This window comes from Camellia sinensis, chromosome 11 (assembly GCF_055761805.1).
Source record: "Camellia sinensis isolate YWXY chromosome 11, ASM5576180v1, whole genome shotgun sequence".
Taxonomy (NCBI): Eukaryota; Viridiplantae; Streptophyta; class Magnoliopsida; order Ericales; family Theaceae; genus Camellia; species Camellia sinensis.
This window is the reverse complement of record NC_138971.1, coordinates 87866683-87876430: the sequence shown is the minus strand read 5'-3', so window position 1 is coordinate 87876430 and position 9748 is coordinate 87866683.

Sequence of the window (9748 nt, the reverse complement as noted above, 5' to 3'; positions counted from 1 at the left end):
GCCTCAGACCAAAACAGACATATCTTGTCAGAGAAAAGGGGCCAAACGGAAGCAATAAATAAAAACTTTGCCCATAGAGCCGTGCTTATAAGCACATTAACAGACCACATTTAGTTACGTTAATAACCCACAGTTCAAAAGTACCGTTTCACAGAATTCATTACAAACAGGATCATCCAAAACAAGTCAACCTATGACAGACTATTTACATAGTTACATAAAGTCCCTGCCGGCAAGACAAAACATAAATACATAGCTAAAGGCAAGGGTAGGTCTCAAGAGTGAGACGCAAGGCTGACTTCCTCAAAACTCGGATTTATCCTAGCAGACTTCACTAGGGCTGGGTTTGGAATTCACTTGGCTCACCTACAAACACATGAATGAGCGTGAGCGATAGCCCAGTGAATAATATCAAATATAGCAGTTACATAACAATATGTAGAACAACATGCTCTAAACGGCCTTGGGCCCAATTCTTACTTCTATTTAACGAATATATATAACTATACGAAATTCAAAACAAGTAACTGTAGTTCTAAACATTCTGGCCTTCGGCCCATTCGGATTTCCATTCATGGCGAAACGGCCTTCGGCCCATTCACTTATGTCGAAACGGCCTTTGGCCCACTCTTTCATGTCAAAACGGCCTTTGGCCCACTCTTTCATACCAAAACGGCCTTCGGCCCACTCATTCATGTCAAAACGACCTTTGGTCCATTCATTTCCATCAAAACGACCTTTGGTCCATTCATTCTTATCGAAATGACCCTTGGTCCATTCATTTACATCAAAACGACCTTCGGTCCATTCGTTCTTATCAAAACGACCTTCGGTCCATTCATATCAAAACGACCTTCGGTCCATTCATATCAAAACGACCTTTGGTCCATTCATTTACTCCTGTCAGACTTTTGTCCACAATCCCAATCAACAACTTATAGAGTTTATAGGGAAATAACAATTGAACATTTGACAAGCTTTCAAATATTGATATTACTCACAGTGATCGGCTTGTGGATGCGCCCTGGAGCTTGACCCTACACATTTCATGAGTACAAAAGGGTCACTAACAGTTCAATCCGTTCTTTAATTCACATATTCCTCTTTAGGCTTTATTTTTATCTTAATAACTCGTTTACAATGTTTAACATATGCCTAAGAGTGCTTACAAGTGAAAGGGAACGGAAAACGAAACACAGAACGCATAAACAAAATTCCAGGAAACAGGGTCCCCGCTCGAGCGTCAACGTATCCGCTCGAGCGAACCCTTAAGGCCTGCAAAAGTACTGGTTGCATGAAAATTACGCTCGAGCGTTAAATAGGGCGCTCGAGCGGAAGGCCTGTCTACAAAATTCCACGCTCGAGCGTGATATGTCCCGCTCGAGCGGACATCCAACTCTGCAAAAATGCTGGGAGCACGATTTTCCCGCTCGAGCGGACATCAAAATTCTGGAAAACCCAGAACTGTTTTCTTGAGTTCCAACATCGAATTCAAGGGCCCCAAATGCATGATTTCGGCTCAAACTTCATATATATGTGTACTAACATGATATAGACACCAAATTACCACATATTGAAACTCAATTCCCATGAATCAATCACATGCAAACCCAAATTATACCAAACTTACTTCCAATACATTAAATTCATGCATTTAAGTTTCATATCTTCATCAATCATGCATGCATGTCAATTCTTGACTCCATTTCTATTCCAATCAATGCAAATGGTGTTCATTCCCATGGAACACAACAAAAACATGCTTGCATGTAGGATTTAACATTCATATTTCCATATTCCTCCCAATACATGCTTGATTATGCAAAACCATGGTGATCCTATACATGCATGTGCACTTCAACTTCAAATTCATCAATTAGAGTACAACTCTTGTTCTTGATCACCAATTAACCTTTAATTCACAAAATCACAAGTTCAAATTCATGAATTCATAAACAATCACTTACCTAGAAGCTCAATCTATGGTCAGTTCTTGAGTTGGACTTCAAATTCGTGACCTTGGGCCAAAAATTACACAACTCTCTCCCTCACTCTCTCTAGCAGCCGACCTCCCCCCTTTCTTAGAGTTTGATCAGCCAAAAATGAAGGTATATGAGAGAATGAGAAGTATAGTGCTCAAACACAAGAAGTCCCACTAGCCACAATTAAGATATTAAACAATTTGAGCACAATGCCATTAAATAATTCAATTTAATCTGGCCCGAATCAATTTTTCAATTAAATTTCACCGTAGGCTCTAAAACTTATGCCAATCAAAATGGCGTAATCAATTTCGGGTTCTATGGCCGATAAGGCCCTCAATTAAATTTCCAAAGCTGATTATTCAAACAGATATTCCTACGGTGAACAGATAAAACTTCAAAATCACATATATTCACATAATGGCACATAAAATCATGGTAAACACATAATCATACTCAGTTTAAGGACCAATTGGCATATTACGGAACAGGGGTATTACAACCTCTATCTTGGATGTATCAACAGACACCCCTTCCCCAGAGACTACATGGCCTAAGAATTTAACCTCTCTTAGCCAGAACTCACACTTGCCAAACTTGGCATGCAGCTTATGGGCTCTAAGTAACTCAAGCACCACTGTAGACACCCCATTTTTGACCGTCCTTAAGACTTGGACGTCATCATTTGAACACTCGATGATCATCCATGTTCGTATTCGTTTTCAGTTCTCGGAGGTTTCGATCGTGCGCCTTGCCTCAAGACCTCTCGACTTGTTTGTTTTGCACTTGGTTGTACACCAAACATTTGTGTTTTTGCTTCTGAGGGCATGGAATCGCTTGTTGGCCATCCCCACACCTCACCGACCTTGGCTTGAGGCCACCGGCTCAGTTTTCTTGCTACCGGCCAAATATTTTGGTTAGTCGGCAGTGTTTTTGGTTGGCCGGCCATTTTTATTGGTCAATCGGCCATATTTTCCAGCCGACCCCTTTCTATCTGCTTTTGGCAGATATTTTATGCCAGCTGTGACAGTTGGCATCCACTTTACACCCCCTCCATACCTATGGAGGGATTTGCCTCTTGTTTAGCTTTTCTTGGAAGCTTGAGGATTTGACCCTCTATAAAGAGGGAGCTCATCCTCCCTCCTCCAGGTTCAGAGAATTAGGGTTAGAGAGTGAGATACAACTTTGTATCTATATTCAGTTATTTGATCCCATTTTGTGCCTCAAAACCGAGTTTGTGTCTTACTTTTGCACTTGAACACCTAGCATTACACCACCCTTGGGTTGTTGAGGCATTACATAGTTGTTGTTAAGGTTCTTGAGCTGATTTTGATCAGAGAAACCTGCTGGAGCTTGGTTCTTGAAGAGGTTCTACAAGGGTGAGTTCCTTGCTTTAGATTTCCCTTTTTTGCACAAGCTTTTAGCCTATCTTGCATCTGTTTCTAAGCTTAAGTTATAATTGATAAAAGTTCTATTTTTAAGTTCTTAAAATAGTTGTTTAAGATCACTTTGGTGTTTGGGGTTGTTTACCCCCTCTTAGGCCTTGTTTGGCCTCATTTTTGTCCCTTTTTTGTGAGCTCTGGGACCACCTTGTATTGGCCTTCTCACCACTGTTTTTAAGTCCTTGCATGTTTTAGGCTTATTTGGACTTGCCTTAGGAATGTTTTAGGTCCTATTGGCCCTTTGGGGCTTGCTTCATGTAGCCTTGGTTTGAGTCCTTTGGCTAGTTTCAAGTTTTAGGCTTTATTGCATGTCATGCTTGATTTGTTTATGTGATTTGGCATCACTTCTAGCGTCATTTCAGGGCATGTAATGTTGTCACATTTGTATGCTTCCCTTTCCTTTTAAGTGTGCTTAAAAGTTTCCCCTTTGATGCTTAGGTGTTAAGCCCATTACCATGCATGTTTGCATGTGTATTTCATGCCTTTGTTGCATCATTTTGGTCACTGTTTTTGACCTATTGGAGAGCTGTCCATCTTGGTGTAAGCCCATCCTTTGCATGTTGCTATGTGCTTGCCTTGTATGTTGTTGCATACTTGGCCCATTGCATATTGTTGTATGCTTAAGTTGCATTTTGCATGCTTGTTAGCTTGCATTTTGTCATGAGTTGAATATGTTGTTACATGATTGCATGTTTGCCTGCTTGTTCACATGCTCATGTTGCATTAGTTTGCTTGCATGTCTAGGTTGCATAGCATTGTGCATGTTTGCATCCCTTGCCTCTTGATCAATTATGATAGAGGTTAGGATCATTGTGTGTTTGTGTGCATTTCATTTGATATCAAATTGCGCACTTGGCATCTTGGGCCTTCATGCATTGAAATGCGTGATTGATTGCCCGAGGGTCGAGAACCATACTCCTTTGAGTCTCAAACATGATAAGGAGGGTGGTGGTGCAAACATTGCTTTGAAAATGCATTGCCATGCTCTGTCTGTCCTCTGCTGCAACAAAATAGGATTCTGCAGGACGAGATGGCCGGTCGACCATCTTCAATGCCAGCCGGCCATTCATTGTTAGCCGAGATTACCAAAAATGGTCGATGACCAGTTCTCCATGGTCGATGGTGTTTCCTCTTGGTCCGTGACCTCCCACAGTGCTCAGCGAGTAGTCCAGAAGTAACCTTGAGACTTGTGTAGTCCTCAGAGGTGCAGAGCAGTGTAAACAGAGGCAACATGTGACATGGCAGTGGATTTCCGAGCGGAGTCGAGCGTGCAAGCATTCGTCCCTCTTCCCGAGGCTGTTTTACTACTTTAGTAATTTAATTAATTTGTTTAATTAATTATGGGTCTGTAATATTTAATTAGCTTGTTAGTTAATTAATTTGTATTATTCATTCGGACCCTCCGAGAGAGGGCAATTTTGTAATAAGCGTGCTTCTGTCTGATGCATGTCTTCCAACCGCCATTTCTTTCTCCCTTTTACTTAACAGCTTATGATGGTTAGTTCTCGGGCACGTTTTAATTAGCATCCTTATGCTATGCATGTTTGCATCATTCATCTGTATTGCATGCACCGGATTCGGTGCATCATACTAACTACATAGTATTTCAAATTCCAAGTTGAATACGTGTATCTAGTTGTTGCATTTCACATGCCATCCTTAGATTAACCGAGCCTATTCTAGTTGCATTTTGTATGCGATGCATTAGCCATCTTAACATGGACTTGGATCATGCATTTGATTACTAACATGTCCCTTGTTTTGGCTCGGAGTACACTGTGAGTATTTATGCCTTAGCATCTTGCATGTGTATAAGTGTTAACATGACAGCATGCTTACCATGAGGCCATTTGCTTATGTGATATAACTGCCTGAATGCCTGTGGGTGAAGGTTAGATTACTTGAATTGGATCAATTCATTGAAATCCGTGTTTTAGCCTACTCGAGAGTAGCAAACCTCAAACCATTTTTCAAACAAAACGGATATGCGATGCTTTGTTCCAAATTAGGTGATTGTGTTGTGCGCATCACATAGTAAATTCTAGCTAATTAACCAGAATAAGAACACATATGTTTTCAAAACTCGATATCATGCTTAGTACAGGCCGATCTTCGGATTAGGCGAGCGGGGGTGCTCATAGATGACCTTCCCCAATCGTACCCAAGTTCTCGAGCCGAGGCAACTTTGGTTATGACGGACACGCGGCCTTAGGCAACGAGTCAGGGTTTCCTAAATTTCCCAAAATAAAATATTTAGGTGCCGACTCTGTATCTGGCAATGCAGTCCATGTTTGGCACTTCTTTCTCAAAAATCTGTTTTCCAAAACGATTTGCCGGATTTGGACTCTTTGGTGATTTATCAATCTCACATGACACATTGTGGGATCTGATTAAGAACCGTGACAAATGAGTCCGAACTGTGGAAAAGCATAGGCCCTGAGGGCGCGTCCACAGTTTCTGGTGACTCTGCTGGGGAGCTCAGAGAACTTGACTCGAACTCATGATATCTTGTTTAGACTACACTTATGTGTTTCTTTGCATTGCATGTGCATTGGTGCGCCTAGGACACCGTGTTTACCATCTGCTATTCTTGAATGGTTTGCCGGAGGCTCGCTTTGAGAAGCGTGTCGTAAGGCTGACCGGTTACGGGCTCTGTCACGATGGGAACACAAACCCCGATTTTTATCGGGGCACCCTTTTTGACCATTCGACCTAGTGCATATCGAAATCCGTAGTGACCACTCCAAGCTAGGACAGGTTGCTTACCCGATTATAGGTTGTGTGAAACCGCTGCGTGTGTAGTGAAACCCTAGCTCCTGACAAAATAGGACAGGGAAACCATATCCCAACATAGGGGTGTTTTGGGCTCTCACTTGCTTGCTATGTTCTTTTAGAGTGCGTCTCTACAGGAACACATGTATCAGTTTGCAAGTCTGAGTATCAGGCCTGAGGGCACCAATATTTGGGAATCAGTTTTACCTGAGGGTATTAGTTTACAAACAGAATTTGGGGCAGAATTCAGTAGAGAGCACAATCATTCAGCTTTGCTCATATCTGTTTTGGTGAAATCAGGCTGAGATGCTGTCTATTTTCTTCTTTTTGCAAGGTAGTCTCAGAACCATAGCTTCAGAAGGCTCCAATATCCCCTGGTACATTGGGCTTGTGCTGATGGACTTTGTCAGGTCAAAGATTCAGTTCAAGGGCAAATTAGTGTTCCATCGCCAGAGGCAGGGTAAAAAGGCCAGTCAAGCACAGATCACCAGTTCAACAGTGTCCAGCTTAGCGATCATTATCCACCTCACCTGTGCGCAGTTGGGGTTGAGATATCTGCTTCCACCTCAGAGAGGGAATACAAACCTGTCCAGTAAAATCTGCAGTTTTCAGTTAATATGGAGGACATGATGCGTCAGCTCCAAGAAACCATGCAGGCTATGCAACAGGATGCTGCCCGCTAGGCAGAAGTGGCTGCACGTCAAGTGGAAGTAGTGGCCCAACAGGCAGAGTTAATTGCCAAGTTAAAACAACAAACCGAAGCATCTGCTTCGCACCAAGCCCCTCCCCCACCAGGAGTTCCAGCACCCGAGGAGGCACCAATTGTCCAGGGGGATACGGACATTCCGACAGGGCCGACTCCGCCCCCAATCCTACCCCAATTATCCAAAACACCCACCAAGCTGTCGGATTCTCCCTTTGAGTTCGAGGTGGACTCCACAGCATTGAAGGTGAGCAAGCTTGAAAAGCTGTTCAAGAAATCTTAGGGTGTCAAGACCATTCCAGATATCGAAGATGGGTACATCGATGCAGCCGTGACACTGCCAGACCAATTTAAGATGCCACATATCGATCGCTTTGACGGATCTGGGGATCCCATGGTGCATCTACGGCTGTTTTTGGACATACTAAGGCCGATGGGCCTCTCCAGATTACAGAAGCTTTCCTTGTTTGGCCGGACCCTGTCGAGTGCAGCAGCTATTTGGTATGCCAAACTAGAGGACTCCGTCAGGAGGAATTGGGAGGAGATGGCTGAGGTCTTCATAGCTCAATACTCCTATAACCCGCAGATTGAGATGACAACCCGTGATCTTGAGACCACTAGGCAAGAGCCAAAGGAGAGTTTCTCCGATTTTGTAACCCGGTAGAGGGCTAAGGCCTCGATGATGACCATCAGGCCTGCTGACAAAGATTAGATTCGGATGGTTCTGCGCAACCTCCAACCCAAGCTCATGCAAAGGATGATCATTCTTCCCCTTCCCACCTTTGCAGATCTATATGAGATTGGGGTACAAATCGAGGATGCTATGAAGCAGGGCCTCATTGACTAGGAGAAGGAGCAGCCCAGGAGGGCATTTTCCCACAGTTCGAATGCGACCACTAGTGGTGATACAGCTGCAAGATCTTCTGAAGTGGGCATGGTCACCACCACCGCATCAAAAATAGCTACCCCATTCACCGGTGCGTCCGAAAGTAGATCACAAACAACCAAATATCCACCTCGAGGTAAGAGGGTTTTTACCCCACTTTATATGCCTTTGTCAAAGGCTCTAGAGGTCTTACTCCGGAAAGGACATCTGAAACCGTTGGAACAATGGCCTCTACCCGATCCTATCCCTCCAAAGCATGACCAGACTAAGTACTGTGCCTACCATCAACAAACCGGTCATGACACTGACAGTTGCTTTCGTCTTCGCCATGATATACAGGATCTGTTTGACAACAAGGTCATCGCCGCACCAGTCCAGCAAAGTCTATCGTCACTGGATTAGTGAACCTGGGGGATAATGTGATGTGATCGGGGGATGAACCACCTGCGGATGGCACTCAGTTCACTCCAGCTGTGGCGTATGGCACGCACTATTTTGAGCATTTGTGAATGCTGGTTTTTGTACTTTCTGACTCGGGTATTGAGTCAGTTTTGTTATGTCGTTTAGAGTCTGCCTTGTTGTATCGAGTCAATCATGTTTTGTTAGAGTCGAGTGATTTCGGGGGTGTTACCTCGGACATCACTTGCTTGTTTTGTGTTTGTTTTTTTGTTCTCTTTTGAGTCTGTTTCTGCCTTGGAGCCAATTACACCAGAAGATCTAATTGAAACAGCAGTGGTTTTTCATGCTTTTGTGCTTGCTTCTACCTTGTGTCAGTTGTGCCAGAAACTTGAATGAAATGACAATTCTCTTCACCTACTCTTCTGTGCCTTGAAATCATTGTATTGACCTAAGCTTTTCAAAACTTTTTCTAACACTGTGGTGAAAACAAAAAGGAAGGAATTCCTCGGGTTTTGCAAAAAAATTTTGATTAATTGAGAGAAAGAGAGGCATGCTAAGCCCTTAATGATTGAGATCATGTTTGTTAATGTGAGTATTGAGAAGGATCCTGACTTGATCCAGATCGGTTCCGCACTGTCTTCAGCGCGAGCGACTAGTCGCTTTCTTAAAAGATTTCAAAAAATATTTTGCGCGGTCCTGCGAAGACATGTGTGGAATCGCTCTTGAGATTGTGCAGCATAGGATCGCTCTCAGCCTCGAGACTCAACCCCTTTGCTTCCAAACCTTGAACCTTAATTCAGAATGTTCAACGGCCAACTACAATGTGAGGCCTGTGTGGCCAGATTTGAAGCAGGCCTCGAACTAGGCACAGGGAAGTCAGATCAAGAAGATCAGATGTCGTCAAAAGAAGCTTACAAAGCTAGATCAGAAGTAGCCCTTGAACTAGGGGCAAAAATGTTCGTTGCGCTCGAAGAGTCGAAGATGGACCATTCCGCAAATCAATGAAGATCGGCAAGAATGCCAAATCTCAGAAGGGAAGAAAGAAGAAAGTATTGCAGAAGGACAACCAAGTTCTTATCCACAACACTAGGGGCAAATTCACCCTCCATTGGATGGACTTCTACATCGTCAGCAAACAGCAGCCATTCTCCTGGATTCAGATGACTTCAGGATCTCAAAACCATTTGACATGGACAAAGGTACACTTTTACCCTTGAGAGGCTCGATGGGCCAAAAACTCAGAAGGGCGATCCAGGCAAAAGTTAGAGCAAGAAAAAAAGAAGAAAAAGAACAAAAAAAGAAAAAAAAGAAAAAAGAAAAATGCAAAGAATGAAAAAAAAAAAAAAAAAAAAGAAGAAAAAAGTAGAAGAGAAATGAAAAGAATTGAAAAGAAAAGAAGAACATAGCTCGTAAGGTTGAAAACCCAGAAGGGCAGCCATGGCAAAAGTTAGAGCACAAAAGGAGAGGTTAATACCCGAGTGTACCTGAAACCCGGAACTACATAAGGCTTGATTCCCATGTTTGGGATACGTAGGCAACTTCATCCTGAAGTCCAGCCACAAAA